The 18677-nt window shown below is 45.8% G+C and overlaps 1 long non-coding RNA gene and 1 other non-coding gene across 2 annotated transcripts; one reads left to right on the top strand and one right to left on the bottom strand.

Annotated features, from left to right (window-relative positions):
* On the top strand, positions 1 to 73 carry TRNAR-UCG (transfer RNA arginine (anticodon UCG)). The gene has a single exon. It is a non-coding gene; the product is annotated as a tRNA-Arg (tRNA).
* Positions 74 to 856: 783 nt separating this feature from the next.
* Positions 857 to 3588, bottom strand: LOC114592722 (uncharacterized). Its single transcript, XR_013391692.1, has 2 exons — positions 3433 to 3588; positions 857 to 1165 (listed from the first exon to the last, which is right to left on the bottom strand). It is a non-coding gene; the product is annotated as an uncharacterized LOC114592722 (long non-coding RNA).
* Between the last annotated feature and the right edge of the window lie 15089 nt (positions 3589 to 18677).

Genomic DNA, 18677 nt, shown 5'->3' with positions numbered 1-18677 from the left:
GACCACGTGGCCTAATGGATAAGGCGTCTGACTTCGGATCAGAAGATTGAGGGTTCGAGTCCCTTCGTGGTTGGCGTTTGTTATCTGTGAAGAAAGTTGCTGATATTTTTTTTTTCTTTCTCAGCGGGGAGTATAGAAGGAAAGTGCTGACCGTGTCTGGGTGTTTGTGCGTGTGTTACATACAGAGAATATCAAGAGAAGCCAGGTGGTTTCTGTAGTTCTTAAACTGCATTAATATAAATAAGTCATGCTTTTAAACCTCTAAAGCCTTATAAGGACTGAGGCTCTGCTTGCAAACCTTATTTTTAAGACAGGATCTGGCAACTTCTCTTTCAGTGTATCTGAAGAAGTGTGCATGCACACGAAAGCTCATACCAAGAACTAACTTAGTTGGTCTTTAAGGTGCTACTGGAAGGAATTTTTTTTGTTTTGACTATGGCAGACCAACACAGCTACCTATCTGTAACTTATTTTTAAGAGTTTGCTTTTGGTTAGACTTCTGTGCCTGTTTTGGTTTTTGGGGTTTCTTTACGTTGGGTTTGTCAGGTGTCATATCATTCTCATCCTCAAATGTTTTTGCAACCAGAGACGTGCAATATTCATATTGTAATAAATGATAGAATGACTGAATATATAAAGGGAATAATTGGACAAGCCTTCTGGAAAGCAGGTTGTTGCAGATTAGGTGCTTCGCGCACCATTTCATGTCTGGGCTTTTAGGGTGGACCTTGTGAGAGGTAAGCTACAATTCCATTATTCTTTGTTTGTAAGGAATGTGCTTTAAAATGTATGATGCATATACCTCCTCTCAGATCTCTGATATGCCACCTTGAACTTTCTGGAAGAAAAGATGGGATAAATGCATAACATTTTCTTTAATTATTATCTAACAGCTAACCACGTGGTCACATTTCACTCCTCCATTTCAGAATAATGTATGCTATAAACAATACTGAGAAAATCAGCCGAGCATAGAAAAACAGGCTCTCAGTAATAGCCATGATCCTGTTCCATTCTGCATTGGTAGCCATTTGGTTCTTCTCGGGAAATAGCTGTTCCTTCATCTGTTTCACCTCTGAATAGATACTTCTGAGAAAGATGTAAGCCTCTCCTTCTGCATCTTCTTTGCCTGCCAGGGCGTGATCACAGGGCTCTTTCTGCTCATCTGAAATATAAAGAAGCACACGTAGCAAATCCTTAGCTAAGTTGGAGCTCTATCACTGGAAGTCCTGGGCCAGAGGCGATGATGACATTATGGCTCAGCAACAGATGGCAACTTGTGCCTTCATAAGGCTTTCTATGATATTTGAGGACCAAACACGGCACAGGTGACATCCAGCGTCATATAGAATCAGCTGTGCAATATTTTACTGTGCACCAAACTGACTAAGTTTTGGGAGAAAGTGCTGGACTATATATAGTGTCTTGTTTATAAACGGAAAAAAAATAAGATTTTCAAAGGTGAATATGCTCTTAAACTATATACTTGTTGTATCAAAATTCACAACCAGACAGTGAAAATGGATTCTACAGTAAAAGTATATGTTTCAAAGACATATTGCCCATATTACGTCTCCAACAAAGAGCTACATTAGATAGTCCTTTCTTATACAAATGTGAGGGAGCTCAATAGATTCCAAATAGTATTTTCTGTTGTATGAGTCTTAGTTTAAGTTCTACTGATACATCTAATACTGAAGCCACAACATTTTCCCACTGTCTAGGTAATAGTGAACATTCCAATTCTTTATTCCAATCATTTCTTAAACTCTGCATATCAGGCATACGTTGCTTTTGTTGTTGTTGTTAATAAACTGTCTAATATTTTCTGCTCTGGGGACCTCTGGCTCTTCCCCACTACTCAAACCTGGTTTGTGTATCACTTGTAATAATGAGGGTTGCCCTGGCCTTCTATCAGTCATTTTTAGAAGTTCTAAAATGAGTTTTTCAAAGGTTTTTTACACACTATAAACTCCTCCTCTCTCTGAGCCCATTGAGCTTGGATTGGGCTGGGACAAAGAGCACACTGCACTGAACCTGCATAGAATATAATTCTAATGAGTTCCCTGTCCCTTGCAAAGTACCCCCAGGAGAGGGCAGTTTGTATCAGAAAGGGCCCCAAAGCTCCCCATGTTAATTGTAGACTTTTAAATGTGTCTGTGGGGGTTATTGTTTTGTTTTAATTATTTACTTGTGTTTTTAGCCTGTATTTTATTCTGTGAACTGCCCTGTGATCTTGCGATGAAGGGCAGTATATAAATTTAATAAATAATAATAATTTTAAAAGTAATAACATTTTATTTCAGACAGTGGAGCTGGAAGGCAGCACACTCTGGTCATTTGTCCAGTGTGTGTTTTGCAATAATCTGTTATAAGGTGCCTTGAGGATTATTCAACCAAATCTTACATAAACCTAGCATCATCATCATCAGCATCACCTGTATTACCCTTCACCTGCAGGTCCCAGCGCAGGTTACAACAGTTTAAAAATCCAAATTAAAAACAGCCAAAACAGATTACAAGCACAGGGATAGGGCAGGCCTTGAAAACACACATCCCAGGTGTCAGAGGCCTGGGTATTTATTTAGAGGTGTACCTAAATAAATAAACCACAGATTTATAAATGCTAGGCTGACACCCAAGCCTGAGCTCGGGTAGCTTTAGACAAATAGCACATCCTGTCAGGAAATACTCCAGGTACTTTCGCATGCAAAGGATACTGGGGTATAGTGGGCTCACATTCAAAATCCATAGTAAACAATTTTCCATAATGTGTCCTCCCTTTCCCCTCCTCCTTTTGCATTTACTTTTTGAAAAAATGAATTATGGGCTGTCTGTCGCAGGGGTCTTCAGTCTTCACAGTGGTCATTGTATACCTTTGAGACCTAACACAGGAGCCCCTTCTGCATATTTTGGCATAAAGTGGTACCTCGGGTTAAGTACTTAATTCGTTCCGGAGGTCCGTTCTTAACCTGAAACTGTTCTTAACCTGAAGCACCACTTTAGCTAATGGGGCCTCCTGCTGCAGCCACTGTGCGATTTCTGTTCTCATCCTGAAGCAAAGTTCTTAACATGAAGCACTATTTCCGGGTTAGCGGAGTGTGTAACCTGAAGCGTATGTAACCTGAAGCGTATGTAACCCGAGGTACCACTGTATATGATTTACACCTTCCCTCCCTCTCTCTGTGCTGGCTGCTGTTCACTATTCTCTCTCAACTTGTACAATTTTAAGTGTGTGTGTGTGTGTGTGTGTGTGTGTGTGTGTGTGTGTAAATGTTGTCAGCCTTTTGTGCTCACAAATGCAAAGGAAACAGACCATTCACAGGTTGATCTGATCTTGGATGCCATGAAACACTGACCTGCTGTGCTGCAATTTATGGGTTTGGGGCTGTTCAATCAAAGTATTAATTTCTCATGACCAGGATTACTGACCAGGATAAGGAACGTATTTTTCAGATGTTTTCTTTTTTCTCCTGGAGGAAATGAGTCTCTCGCATTTGAGGAACCAACGGGGAGGTTTCATCTCCTTCAGAGACCTTGTCACATAATTCTCAAGGAGGCTGACAACCATCAGCAGGAAAACTCCCATGAAAAATTTCGCTGCAAAATGAAAGGATGTTAGATGGATCTTTCCTAGCGCTATCAAAGAATTACTTTTCCATTATAAGCTGCAAGTAGAAGGACTCTTGACTTTTCCCAACAGTGTTAGGAGCATTTCACTTGTTCTGTTTGTACCTCCTAAGTTCTGTTCACATCACACTGGGCATGACGTAGCTGCTGGGGAATAGATGGGGAAATACAGGGCAACTGTGATTGGACAATGGCATCATATGCGTGCCCTGAAAACAGTGAATGAACACAGCTTGGCTATTCCACACTAAACGCCTAGTATGGAAGTGCCCAAAAATAGATGGTAGCTTAGCACCAGCATTCTATAACCTTGCATTCCCAGCCAAGACATGCCAGTAACTAGATCCACTCCAATAAGACCTTTGTGTCTCAGTCTCAAAGTGATTTCATCTGGTTATTTGAAATTTCTATAAGGGTAGGGGGAACCCCATTAGCAGATTTGGTGCAGGGGTAGGAGAGGGAGGATAAGTTCCATTGTGCTCACGGAAGCTGCTCTGTGCACAGAGTGATTTAGCTGGGTACAACCCAAAGAAGCATTAAGAAGCAGGAAGTTGATTTATGTTGGAACCTTCTTATTAGGACGCTTTTAAGTCAAGAATACACTTAGGTAGGGCTGCCATACATCCAGAATTTTCTGGACATAGCCAGGATTTGTCTATTGAAAATGGCGTCAGGGCAGAATTTTTGCAAGCCAGTTAAAATGTCTGAGATAACCCAAGTGTATGGCAACCCATGTCAGAAGTGTTGATTTTTTGGTGAATTTCTGAAAAAAATGCAAAAAAAAAGCTTTAAAACCGGATTTTCACTTCTTGAAATATGACAATCCTAACTTAGGCAAAGAAAAGCCGCTGTTTAATTTACACGATCGGTTCACTTGGGATGTATACATACTATATATTTAAAGCACATAAGGTAAAGGTAAAGGTACCCCTGCCCGTACGGGCCAGTCGTGTCCGACTCTAGGGTTGTGCACTCATCTCACTTAAGAGGCCGGGAGCCAGCGCTGTCCGGAGACACTTCCGGGTCACGTGGCCAGCGTGACGAAGCTGCTCTGGCGAGCCAGCACCAGCGCAGCACACGGAAACGCCGTTTACCTTCCCACTATAAAGCGGTACCTATTTATCTACTTGCACTTAGGGGTGCTTTCGAACTGCTAGGTGGGCAGGAGCTGGGACCGAAAGACGGGAGCTCACTCCTCCGCGGTGATTCGAACCGCTTACCATACGATCGGCAAGTCCTAGGCACTGACAGCGCCACCCGCGTCCATTTAAAGCACATACTTTCCCTCAAAGAATTCTGGGCATTGTAGTTTGCTAAAGGCTGCTGGGAATGGTAACTCGGTGAGGGCTAACTTACATTGCCTAAAATTCTTAGAAGTAAGCATGTGTTTCAATGTGGTTTAAAGGCATGGTGTATACCAGAGGCGCCAGCTTGCGAGGGCAATTGAAGAGCCAGTGTTACACACATGGGATGTTGGGAGGAGCTGGGGTAGAGTCAAATATGGCGGTCCAACAGCTTCAATGGCCGATAGCTCCTCCTCTGCCTTCTACTGGTGCCACCACCAATGGGAGGCTGCTTTGACCCTCCTTCCCCTCCAAAGCAGAAGGAGCCGGCAACTGGCGCCATGCTGCATTTTGCTCCGCGCTTCGCCTCCACCCAGTGGCGTAGCGTGGGGGGTGCAGGGGGGGCCGGCCACACCGGGCGCAACATCTGGGGGTTAGGGCTAGGGGGCGCAAATCCACGGGTTAGGGGGCACAAATTACTTGCCTTGCCCCGGGTGCTGACAACCCACGCTACGCCACTGCCTCCACCCTTTTCAGACATGGGTGGGGGGTTTACCTCCACCACAAAAATATTCAGGGGCCCAAAAGAGCTCGGCTCCCAGGATCTAGTGTCCCTGGTGTGTACACAGCCACAGTACTGATTGCAAAAAAATCAGCCCATGTCTTCTAGCTAGATTTGCCTTGTGCAAAGTTTTGCCAGAAGGATATCCGAGGTTGTAATCCTATACCTATTTATCTGGGAGTACGCCCACTGAATTTAGTAGTTGCTTCTGAGTAGACATGCATAGGATTGCGCTGTGAAGGTTCCTCAGGACAAGAGAGTATTCTATAATATAGCTCATATATAATATACTTTGTTTCCTGGCAGCGCGAGTTGATTATACGTCCACTTGAAATTACTATTGCTTACCTATTATAGGGGGGTCATCTGAAGACGCTGGCAGAATACTATTTAGAATCAGCGACAAAAAAGAGACTTCTAGGATCAATGTGATCTTGACGTTGATCTTTTCAGAATCACTGGCAGAAGTGAAGGAAACAGCCATATCCAGGAAGAAGAGAACAGCGGTTGGGATGATCAGATTCAGCACATACAGAATAGGACGCCTCTGCATAAAAATCTGTTGAGAGATTAAAAACACATTAAACTGCTTGAAGACAACAACAAACGCAAGTGGGATTTGATTGCAACATGGAGTCATCCCCTAATTTTCAAAACTTGACAGCTAGGGGTTGTTTATCTCCCCCCCCCATTGAACCGAAACAGGTGTTCCAGTGGGTCACTGAGGCTAGGGGCTCTTCCAGCTTTTTCCTTCAGACAATCCTTCTGCATTGACTTTTCTGTCAAGGATCTATCATGCATTGCAGAAGATGCTGAGTCATGTTTCAGGTTGCGTGCTCAGCCACCTCCCCACTTCCTGCACAAAGAACACCTCTGCATAACAGCTCCATCTTCTTATTAAGGAAGCCCAGATTATAAGCATCCAAGAAATCCCATGCTTTCTTAGAATAAAGGCCATTCCCTTCTCCAGACTGTGGTCCAGGCATCTGATCGGCATTTTACTCATACCCTCCAACATTACTCAGATGAAAATAGGGTCATTTCTCATTCCCCCCAATTTACCCTCCTCGATGCCCCATTTTGTGGTGTCCCCCCGCAGAGCATTTCCTGTCAGAAGAAGGGCAAGTGCCACCACTACACAAAAGGGACACAGCACACAGACCCGCCCCCCCGCTGAGAAAATTCTGTAATCCCAATTTTATTTTATTCTTTGGTAGATTTACCAAAAGAAAAACAGCAATAATTTTTTTTTTAAGAAAGGGGCATGGACACAAAGCATTAAAAAATAATAATCAAGATTCCTTGTGTTCTGCTCTGCCTATCTGCCCACCCAGGGCAGCCCTGCCCTCTGCCTGCCCCTCACAGCTGATATGTCATATGGGGCTGAAGAAGAAGAAGAAGAGTTTGGATTTGATATCCCGCTTTATCACTACCCGAAGGAGTCTCAAAGCAGCTAACAATCTCCTTTCCCTTCCTCCCCCACAACAAACACTCTGTGAGGTGAGTGGGGCTGAGAGACTTCAGAGAAGTGTGACTGGCCCAAGGTCACCCAGCAGCTGCATGTGGAGGAGCGGGGAAGCGAACCCGGTTCACCAGATTACGAGTCTACCGTTCGTAACCACTACACCACACTGAGCCTCTTCTCCTCACCTGCTCTCCAGGAGCTACTATGAGCAGCCCAAAGGAGGAGGCCAGCAGCAGCGGCTATAGAGAGGCAATGGGAGGCTCCCTCAAAGCCACCACTGCCACCATAATTGTCACTTGGAACAAGCGCCGTCTCATTCTCCCCTCTCCCCCCAAGCTCAGTGGTGGCAGTGCTGGCAGGGGAATAGAGCCATTCCGGGATCAAATCAGAAGCTGGGATGGCTTTCGTAATTCTGGGACTGCCTTTGGAAAATTGGAGGGTATTATTTTACTTCGCAACCTGTCTCTTCCATAGCATCTAAAATGAAATGGGCAATACATAATTGGGGATAGTGAGTCCACGAGGTGATCAGTATTCTGTTTCTGGGCTCCTATGCCACACGTTGTGACCACCAGTGACTTAACAGTATTTCTTGAAGAAGAATCCTCCGTAGCGACAACAAAATTTCATTGAAACAATGGAATCTGCAGAATGTTTCCTGTTAAACAATGGAAGTCAAAGCCCTGATGAGCAACTCATCAGTCTTATATACCTGGTAAGTCACCGTACTATAGTTCATCTCAAGACCAGTCATGGTATCACGGGAAACAATGATGTTGTTGTACTTCCACTCCCCGTTGGTTAAGTATAGGTTGCGATCTTTGGCATCCAATTTAGTGGAAAACGTTTTGTCCGACATTTTCACTTCCTTATCTGGAGCGAGAAAAAAACAAAGGGACAGCAGCTTAAGATGGGGTTCTGTTTTCCTTGTAGCCTCTACATAACCTCCCCAGTCCACCATCCAAACAAAGGAGACCTAAACTCTTAAAATGCTTTGTGTGATATAGTAATAATTCAGCAATGCTAACTCATATTTGTCAACTCTTCATATTTATCAGGGACAGTTCCTATTTTCTGGTACTATATGTGGTAAATTACATTTCCCTCTTTTTTTGGCAGGAGATGCTGCAGGTGCCTAAAAAACTCCAATGACTTATATGCTTTCCTCGGTTGCTAACAGCAGTGTGTGTGTGTGTGTGTGTGTGTGTGTGTGTGTGTGTGTGTGTGTTGTACAGTGGTACCTCGGGTTAAGAACTTAATTCATTCTAGAGGTCTGTTCTTAACCTGAAACTGTTCTTAACCTGAGGCACCACTTTAGCTAATGGGGCCGCCTGCTGCCGCCACCACACGATTTCTGCTCTCATCCTGAAGCAAAGTTCTTAACCCGAGGTACTATTTCTGTTAGCGGTGTCTGTAAACCTGAAGCGTCTGTAACCCGAGGTAACACTGTATAATAGAACTGCAATGAGGACAGGAAAAGCCATGCTTGTTGCTTAGTGCTGTTTCCTCACGTCATGCTTACAGGCTTCCCTTCAGCATCTGATTGGATGCTGTGGGAAATGGGATTCTGGGCCAGTTAGGCCTTTGGTCTGACCCATCAAGACTCTTCTTATGCCCTTACTGGCTAAAACGTCCTCCTACCATGGCCACTTCCAGACTTCTGCCATTTTGTGGGTGGGATCAATTTTCATACCAGCAAATTCTGGTTGTGCAATTAAAGCAGATTAGGGGCTACTGTGCAACAAAATCCCTCCCCTCAACCATGGTGTGGTGTCTTACTTTCCCCTCCCCCTTTTCTTTTGCACCTGTCATCAAAACAGGTGGAGTCAAGGGGGAGCAACATTTGTTTGGGAGGTGGTGGGGGTGGGGGCACCCCCCAGTGGCGTAGCGTGGGTTGTCAGCACCCGGGGCAAGGCAAGTAATTTGCGCCCCCTAACCCGTGGATTTGTGCCCCCTAACCTGTGGATTTGCCCTAACCCCAGATGTTGCGCCCGGTGCGGCTGGCCCCCCCTGCACCCCCCATGCTACGCCACTGGCGCCCCCCAATATTTTGTTCAAGTTGGCGCCAATGTCAAGCAGCAATCGTACTCGAGAGAATAATGTGCTGTTTACGGCTTACCTGAATGCATGGGGGAGAGCACAGTTATGTTGCAAGCCTGCTTATCAAAAGGAAAGGTGAAGATGTGCAGACTGCAAGATGATGTCAGGTGAAAAGCCTGGTGCTGCATCATGTCTCCACTGGAAGAAACGCGAAGGAATGGGCTGGTTCTGGACTTCTCTTCATTGGCCCTGAAACATTGCCATTAAGGCCCAAGAGATTAAGCAACAGGCTTGGAATCACTTGTTTTAGTTCAGGCAACCCTTTTGCAGCTGAAGTTTGCTTTCCCTACCCCTCACCATCCCAATGTCCTTTTCTCTCTCTCTATGCATTTTTGATTATTTGGTATTGGGTTGGTTATATGTGATAGTGTTTTTAATACTATTTGCACATGCAAAAGTTCCTGGGCTGCTTTATTTCTAATCAGTGCATGTCCTGTGGCTTCCCGCTGGAATCCTGCGACTTTTTGCACCATTAAATGTTCCTTTTTCGTTTCGTCTTGGTTTTGTTGCGCTATAGCAAAAGAGTGCCCCTCCAGACGGCAATAGTGCAATAACATTGGGGGGAAATCACAGAACAACCAATAACGCTGAGAGATGTGTAGAAATCCACAGCTGAGGCACTATTCTTATGTTAATAATACGTTACAGAATACACCTGTAAAAAACACCAGTCTGGAGGAGCCCTCAGTCCTAAAGACTGGAATATTTAAAGCATATTACAAGTAGGTTGCACAGTAATTTATAAGGTGCTGGTAATATAAACAGTATTAACAAGGAACTGAAAATGTGAAGTTAAGGCAGACAGTTCTGGAACTCTCTCTCTCTCTCTCTCTCTCTCTCTCTCTCTCTCTCTCTCTGGCGTATTTCCCCCATCTCATCCTATCTGCTAGTCTTTGTAGTAACCTCCAGTTAAATACTTCTATAGTAAACTTAGGGCATGTAATTCTTGCCTACAACATAACAGTCCCAGGGTGGAGTCCTGGCCCCCTGTCGCCCGCCACATCTTCCCCCCTGTCAGCAGCACCCCTAACAGTCATGCATTGAGGCTGAAATCTGAAGAGAGGTTATTTTTGTGTTGAAAATACACTGCGCAAGAGGAATGGGTTAAGTTCCCTCCCTGCCAATCGCAGCCTGGCTGTCTCTCCCTCTCCCTCCTGCCATTTCCTTATGGATTAGTCCAAGGGCAACAGTTTTAACATTGCTACTCCCTCAAGAATTGAACAGGGAGACGACAAGCTCAAGTCACCCATGAAGGTGGCTCAGTGCAGGGAGCAGCGCTTGTACTGTGCAGAATGACAGCTGAGATTCATTTGCGATATACTCCCTTTCTCTTCATCAACAAAAGCATAAGCAGGTCAGTGGTGGGTGGGTGGGAGAAGCACAGAGAGCAAGAGAATACAACGCATGCCGCCTCACAAATTAATGCCACAGAGCTACAGATCTGACCCAAACGGCTGGTATTAATTTTAGTGGATGGGATAAGTCACACAGAATCTTACATTCTCCACAGCTCTTAAAAGTATCTGAGCTTTTCAAGATCTGGAAACAGCTGGCCAGGCAGAATTAAGTACGTTTACACCCCACTGACGATTTCAGCAGGAGAATTAAAATCCTCTTACCTCTGTCCGGCTGAAATCAATTGTGTTTACCTTTGTCTAAACCAAACTCATGTGAAGTATCAAAGTAGGCAAACACTCCAGGGATCAAAATTGACTGAAGACCACAAATGCCCCAGATAGTTGGGAGAGGGAAGACATCACCATTACTAGTGTGTTGCTATAGTTTTCCTGTGGGGGTTGTTTTGCTTTTATGGTATAATGCAGTGGTTTACAACCAATGTGCTGTGGCACCCTGGGGTGCCTTGAATGATGGTCAGGGGTGCCACAGGGCAACACTGGCCTCTGCCCCTCTTTCCTTCCCTCCCTCCTCTGATGCCCTCTCGCGCCTCTGCCTCCCAAAGGGAGGCACCTCTCTTTGAGGTGGGGTGGGGGCAGCTCAGAGACCAGCTGCCCGGAGGACTCCCAAGGAGCGGGGAGAAGAGGCTGAGGGAACACTCCACAAGGGAGGGTGTTTGAAAAGGGGTGAGGGGCTGCCAGCTCCTGTAACTGGGCTCCTGAGCCCCACAGGGGTGCCACAGAAAGAACGTAGTTGGTTAAGGGAGCTGTGGACTCAATTTATTTATTTTATTTTAATGTTTTCAAATGTGTTGCAAGTCACTTGGAGACCTTTGGGTAACTAGTAACTAACAAGTCTAATTACCGGTAACTTATCACCATTGCTACCACCAATATAGCCATTTGTTTACTCTCTAGCATGAATTTTAAATTTTCTAACTTCATCTAACTATTTGTGGGTGTTTCCCAAAGCTTAAACCATCATTTCATCTGCAAACAACACTTATTTAGTATTCAGAAGGTTGGAGCTGCCATAGCTTTTGGGGGAGGGAAGGGGAGAAATCAACATAAGCATTGCTTTAAATAAGTTGCCAATGGAATAAATGATCCTTACTGTTCTTCTATAGAGATTTCAGGGATCCAGAATTTATCCGCTGGGAGAGTGAGATGGGTAATGCCACAGAAGTCAGAGGAATTCCATGACACAAAGTCATTTCTCCATTTCTACATTACAGAGTTGAGTGAGCAAAAAGATTAGTGTACAACATCTCAGTTTGCTTATTTAGGAGAACTGATAAAATCTCTGAGCAGTGGACATAAAGCAATGACTATTAATAACAGCCAGAGAAGATCAGCATTAAAAAACCCAACAATCAAGTAAAAGATATGTGCAAATACGCTTGTAGAAATAAAAATGTTTTAGTAGGCATCTAAATCAGTATAATGAAGGTGCTTGCTGTCACATTGAAATACTGACTTCTCACAAATGTGCAACAAACATGATATAGCATTTGTATCTGTGCAAGTTCTGCAGATCAAAGTGGTCAAATAGGTATGTAGGTGCTCTCTCAAGTAAACGGTTTCCAAATTCTTAATGGCTTTATATACTAATAGTAAAAGATTGAATTTGGCCCACTCAGCAATCCGGCGGCTACTGCAGATCTTGAAGCATAATGTGGTCTAGGATTTCACTCCTGTTAGCAATCAGACCAACCATAAGGGGAGCCCCACAAAGAGTGCATAGCAGTCATTCAGTTGTGAAGTTATGGGTCTGCTATGGGTCAAGCTATCCTGGTCCAGGAATGGCCATGGCTGCTGTATCAGCTGAAGTTAGCAAAAGGTTATATTTCATCTGGGCCTTCAGCAACAAAATTGGATCCAGGAGCACCCTAAGATTGCTCCTCCAAAAGGAATGCGACCCTTTCTGGGTCAGGCAACTGGCTCATTTCTTGGAAATGTGAAGCACTCATCCCCATTCCTTTTCCTTACCAAGCTGGACAAACCAAGGGCTAGTACAATATGATAAAAAAGGAGAGCCTTACCACAAACAGCCAGAAGTAAGTTGTAATCACTTGCAACTTCTCTACCTGTAAAGAAACAAAAACAGAAGGGGCACAACCCATCCACAGTGATGCACCTTCCGAAATTGACGGGCTTAACTCTTTAACTTGAAATCAGTGGAACATAAAAATGCTTCACTTTGTCTGGATCACCCCCAAATTATAAAATTCCCTCCTCCTCGCTTGTTTGAAGTGTGAAGCTTGCCAGAGATTTTGCCGTCTTACCACTGCCAGGATAGAGACGAGAGTAAAATCCAACTCGACAGTCAAAGGTTTTCTCCAGTCTTTCTTGGGTCTGGTATACAGGAGGAGCTTGTTGTCGTTAGAAATATTCAGATATTCAACCACACTGTGATGTGAACAGTTCCATGTGAAGGCAATTCCTACTGCAAATGGAATGAAAAGTTTTCTTATTCCTAACCACCACTCAAGCCAGGAACAGCCTTTCTCACTAACTGCCTATTACGGATGGCAACATATGAGAGCAAAATCACTGTTCCTAATTCAGACACCAACCCATCCCTTAGACCGTTGTCATAGGAAAGAGAGTCTTACCTGGGAACAGAGCAAAAAGGGCACAACAGACAAACGATTTCCACATTCTTCTTCTGCACCTGAGAGATGGCAACAGACTGCGGAGGCTGTGCAAGGAGCCGAATGAGGAGGCATCAATGAATTTTAAACCTTGCAGGGATGAAGTGCACACTATAAACTTTGGTCAAAGTCTTGCACGAAAGCCCTCTTGGGAGCGAGTTTCTTTGAAATTATTAATACTTTATTTCCTGTAAACAGGAAGAGCACTTTTCTCACACCAAGGTAGCCACTCTGGGCGGATCCCAACAGAATATTGAAAACACGATGAAACATCAGACGTTAAAAACTTCCCTAAAGTTTTTATGAGGGCCATTGCTTAGGGAACCAGAAGTGTGCCACCCATGCCCGAGAGGAAGGCACCAGCCCAATCAGGACTGAGTGTGTTCAGTGAGCACAGAACACTGGGTGTAATACAGTGGTACCTCGGGTTAAGAACTTAATTCGTTCTGGAGGTCTGTTCTTAACCTGAAACTGTTCTTAACCTGAGGTACCACTTTAGCTAATGGGGTCTCCTGCTGCCACCGCATGATTTCTGTTCTCATCCTGAAACAAAGTTCTTAACCCGAGGTACTATTTCTGGGTTAGCCGAGTCTGTAACCTGAAGCGTCTGTAACCTGAAGCATCTGTAACCCGAGGTACCATTGTACTGGAGGAACAGAGTATTTCCAGTTCTGAAGAGCTTTTCACAGGGCAATGTAGGCTGTTGGTCCCACTTTTTTCCCATTACTGAGGCGGTCCCCAACATCCTATTTTTTTAAAATTCACCCTGATCTATTTTCTGGGTGGTTAGACCATGCTGGCTGTTTAATGAGCGTTCATTCTGATCTTTTGGGATGGAGGTTAGATGACGTTGCGTCAAAGCGAGCTCTATCCCATACTTTTCAGCGTGTTCCCCTGTTCCCTATCCTTATTGCAAAAAGTCTGGCCTTTTGGAGAGGGGGGTCTGTTGTACAAGACCATCTAACCCAATCTAAAGCTCTGCCTCCATGGTTGGAGGCAGTTGTTGGACTCCATTGAGAGGTAATGGAGTGCACATTCGTGAGTGAAGTAAAACCACTTGAGAATCACAGCGCCTGCTGTGGCCGCAGAGACCGGTAACTCATAACTGCTGCCTCCTGTGTTGTTTTTACTGCGTTAGCAGCACCAAAGTGGCCTCCCTGGGCGCAAACCTGCGCAGTGTGTATGGGAGTCCTGGGCTGCCCAGATGACACGACCCCACTCTCAGCCTCGCTGATGTGGTCCAAAGGAAAGCAGATCAATATGTTTGGCACCAGCTTGGCTGCAGGAGTTGCTGGAAGGAGGTTTACAATGCGTCATCCAACCGCCTTAGGGACTCCACTCCAGATTTGTGTAGGGTTTACTCTTTAGCCTTCTCTTCTCCCCAAGTCCCTCAAGACAGTGGGTTCAGATTTTCCCTCAAGGTTTACTTTCGAAGCCTTTCTCTTGAATGAGCAAAGCAGTGGAGGTTTGGGATCAGAGTTTTCCTACTCCTAGATGGGCTGCCTTCCCAGGTTGATGAGCCTCATCCGCCCCTCACTTCCCCCTACAGCACATGCAGAAACCGCCTTCTTGACCAATGGAACCACTCTTGGTCTTGTCTGCTCAACTCACCAGAGTATATCTTCACATGCAGGGGAAGTCCCTAACTCACCAATGGGTTTGAGGCCCATAGGCTACCCTCACATGGTTTAGCCAACCAGTTGAAGCCATTTCTGGGGTGTCACGTGCTGACAGCTTCTAGGAGCCACAGGTAAGAGCTGAGTTCAGGGTGGTGACCAAAGGTGGCCAAACTACCCCAGAAGGCGCACAACATGTCCCCCAGCAGAGGTACAACCCCTCCTAACACCATATACACCCTGGAGGCTGTAATGTTTCTGAATACCAGTTGTTTGAAACCACAGGAGGGGAGAGTGCTCTTGTGCTCAGATTCTTCTTCTTCTTCTTCTTCTTCTTCTTCTTCTTCTTCTTCTTCTTCTTCTTCGACTTGCAGTTTTTCGACAGGCGCCTGGCTGGCCCCTGTGAGAACAGAATGCTATCAGATGGGCAATTGGCCTGATCTTTCAGGATCTTATTGTGTTTTTAAGTGCACAACCTGAATTTCCCCAGATGTGATTGACCCCCACTGGAAAAAGAGCGACAGTCTGGAAGCACCCCAAGTCCTTTGACCTCAATTCTCAACCAACAGTTTCATTTCAGGGAAAGAAGAGTGATCTGTAAGGCGAGCAGCTTCTGCCCTTTCTGCTCCACCTATTTTTATTGGTTCACTTTCCAATAAAACTAAACTTGGGGTAGGTGTGGGTGGGGGATGATTAGGAAAAAGCCAACAACTGAAGACAGTGGCAAGGACCCATCTCCTTAATGGAAAGTTGAAGCTCTCTTCTGACGCTGCGGTTATTGAAAGACAACTGCACATTTCATAGGCATATTGAAAATGGATCCCTGGGGCTTTCAGGGTGGCAGATAATGGAAAAGAAGGAACATAGCCAAAATGCTGTACTGGACAGATGTCTGTGATGGGTTACTTAATGTTAATTGCTTCAAAGCAGTGGCCTCAATTTGAAGGAATCAGAGAAGTTCCTTTGTATGGTTACACCCTGTTCAATTACATGGAATTTGCAAGCTGCTTCTTTGCCTTTTCCAGTGGCATTCTCATACCGTACTCACCAGATGCACCAACCGCAGGGGGCTGAGGGGGTCTTTGGCCCCTCAGTGTCTGGGGGCAAGGGGCCAGGCCCCTGAATGTTGAGTGGCTGGAAGCAGTGGCAGAGCTTCCACCGGGGGTGGAGAGCAGGCGGGAGCGTGGCTGGTGTGCATCCTGGGGGCGTGGCACATCGCCTGTGGGGGCATGGCGCTCAGCACGGTGTGTGTGGGTGGGTGGGTGTGGGTGTGTGTGTGCCATCCCCTCTCCCCTCTCTTCCTCCACCAGTGGGTGGAAGAGGGCAAGTGTGGAGTCGGGCTCCTCGGCTTCCTGTCAATGGTTGGCCTTCTCGACCATCAGCCTTCTCCAGTTGCATGTACAGTGGTACCTCAGGTTACAGACGCTTCAGGTTGCAGCGGGAGGCCCCATTAGTTAAAGTGGTACCTCAGGTTAAGAACAGTTTCAGGTTAAGAACGGACCTCCAGAACTACAGTGGTACCTCAGGTTTCATACGCTTCAGGTTACATATGCTTGAGGTTACAGACTCAGCTAACCCAGAAATAGTACCTCGGGTTAAGAACTTTGCTTCAGGATGAGAACAGAAATCGTGCTCTGGCGGTGCAGCGGCAGCAGGAGGCCCCATTAGCTAAAGTGGTACTTCAGGTTAAGAACAGTTTCAGGTTAAGAACGGACCTCCAGAACTAATTAAGTTCTTAACCTGAGGTACCACTGTAGTATGAAGATCCAAGGGGTGCTGAGTTTGTCAGCAGGGTTGCGTTGAAGGACTGAAACTTCTGCACTCTGGCATGACCCTCTGAGGTGCCCGGTGCGCTGGTGCTGCGGTATGGTGTCACATGTATGTGATATCACATCCATGTGATATCATGCTATGTGTGGCGGGTCTGGTGCTCTGGTGTTTACTGGGCTTCCAGTGCTGTGTTTTTGATCTGTGTTCTCATGACGTTATAACAGTTCACGATGTTATAGGTTGTTTTCCGAGGGGAGGAGAGGAACCTCCAAGAAATTAACGAATGTCAGAATCTAGCTGATATTTGGGACAGGGAGGGAAAATGCTAGCTGTGGGACTGTGTCAGGCTAGTTAAGTGCAGAGCCTTTGGGAAACAATACCAGGCCATTGGCAATGCAAAAGAACTTGTCCTTCCCCCCCCAGCTCTGAGGAGTGGAAAGAGACAGGAGAATGGGCAGGCTGGCAAGGTGATGGGATGTGTGTGAGGTGACAGGGAAAGAGTGTTGTTTTGCAAGGAGCAGAGGGGAGCAAAGGCAGATCCATCTTGGCTGCTGACTGGAGAGGCTGGGGAATATATGCCTGCCTGTTCTGAACTCAAGCCGGCTGAAGCTATGAGAGAAGCGAGGACAGACACTCTGGAGATATAATGCTGTGAAGGCTCATCCTCTCCATGTGTCTTGTACATTTTTGCAATGTACAGTGGTACCCCGGGTTACAAACACTTCAGGTTGCAGACTCAGCTAACCCAGAAATAGTACCTCGGGTTAAGAACTTTGCTTCAGGATGAGAACAGAAATTGTGCGGTGGCAGTGGGAGGCCCCATTAGCTAAAGTGGTACCTCAGGTTAAGAACAGTTTCAGGTTAAGAACGGACCTCCAGAACGAATTAAGTTCCTAACCCGAGGTACCACTAAACTTATAATAAACACAGCAGGTAAAGGAAGAGAATAAATTCAGGAGGGGGGGGCATTCTGGTGGACTGAGTTTCAGAAAGCCTTTCAGCAGTTAAAGTGGCTTAAAACACACTCCATTGCCAGAGGACAACAAATCCACTTAAAAAAACAACAACAAATACTTCCTGCGTTTAGGAAAGTTACAGGGAAATATGCTGAAAAGTGTTGATGAACAATGGTTATGAGGAAAACATACAACAAGCAAGCAAGCAAGCATGAATGCCATATCACCTCCATGCAAATCAGTCAGAATAAATGCTCAGTAAACACTGGGCACAGTCTAATCTCTCCTTAAGGTGTGTGCAAGCAACTATTTTTTAAATAGGCCATCTGGAGGGGTCCTCAGTCTTACCAGTACACATTCTTTGTTGCTTTTGCTGCAGCAGTACAGCAAACAACCAATAAATATGAGCCACAGCAGCAGCCTGCCTGAAGTACAGTTAGCCTGCAATTTACGGACATTTTACTTGTGTGCATTCAGATTTATGTATGCTGCGAAATAAGGAAATTAATTTAAAAGGGGCGGAAGGTGGTTGGGCATATGGAAAAAAAGACTCTGGCAATCTCACCCACGATTTGGGCTTTAGACGCAATCCCTGGAATGTAACCCCCGGTCTGTTACTCATGCTCAGCCCAAGTATCCTTTGGTTTAGCTAGCAAACTCGACTGCTGATTACTGCATTCACTTACAAGCAACAGATAATGTGAGAGAGAGTGTTTTATAGCTTGTGGTGAAGAGGAGTGAGTTCTGGGTAAATATAACTATACCGAATAATTTTAAAAATGCAGAGATCTTGTTAAAAGGAGATGTAGATGATTCTCGGGGTGTATGAGGTGCTAGGGGAGGGGCAGTACATCTGGTGGGGGGACGCATTGTGCTCATTCTGTTTGTCCACTTTTGGTCTCCACCCTGCACCCAGCTCTCACTTGTGGCTCCTAGAAGCTGTCAGCATGTAACAGCAGGCACGCCCTGGGAATGGCTTCGACTGGCTGGCTAAACCAGGTGAGGGTAACCGCAGAGGCGGAGCAGGGTGGGGGCAGTGGGGGTGGTCCGCCCCAAGTGTCATCCCTGAGGGGGCGTGACATCGCCTTGGGAGGTGCCCCCCCATGCAGCTCTTTGCCGCTGGCACACCCCTCTGGGATGTGCGCTGCACCACTAGCTCTGCCTCTGCCCATCCCTATGTGTGCCGTGCCACGTGCCCCGCCTCTATGGGTGCCACGGCGCCCCGCCCCAGTTGCCCAAGAGGCTTC

This window comes from Podarcis muralis, chromosome 2, assembly GCF_964188315.1.
Source record: "Podarcis muralis chromosome 2, rPodMur119.hap1.1, whole genome shotgun sequence".
Classification (NCBI taxonomy): domain Eukaryota; kingdom Metazoa; phylum Chordata; class Lepidosauria; order Squamata; family Lacertidae; genus Podarcis; species Podarcis muralis.
This window is presented reverse-complemented; position numbering and strand designations above follow the sequence as displayed.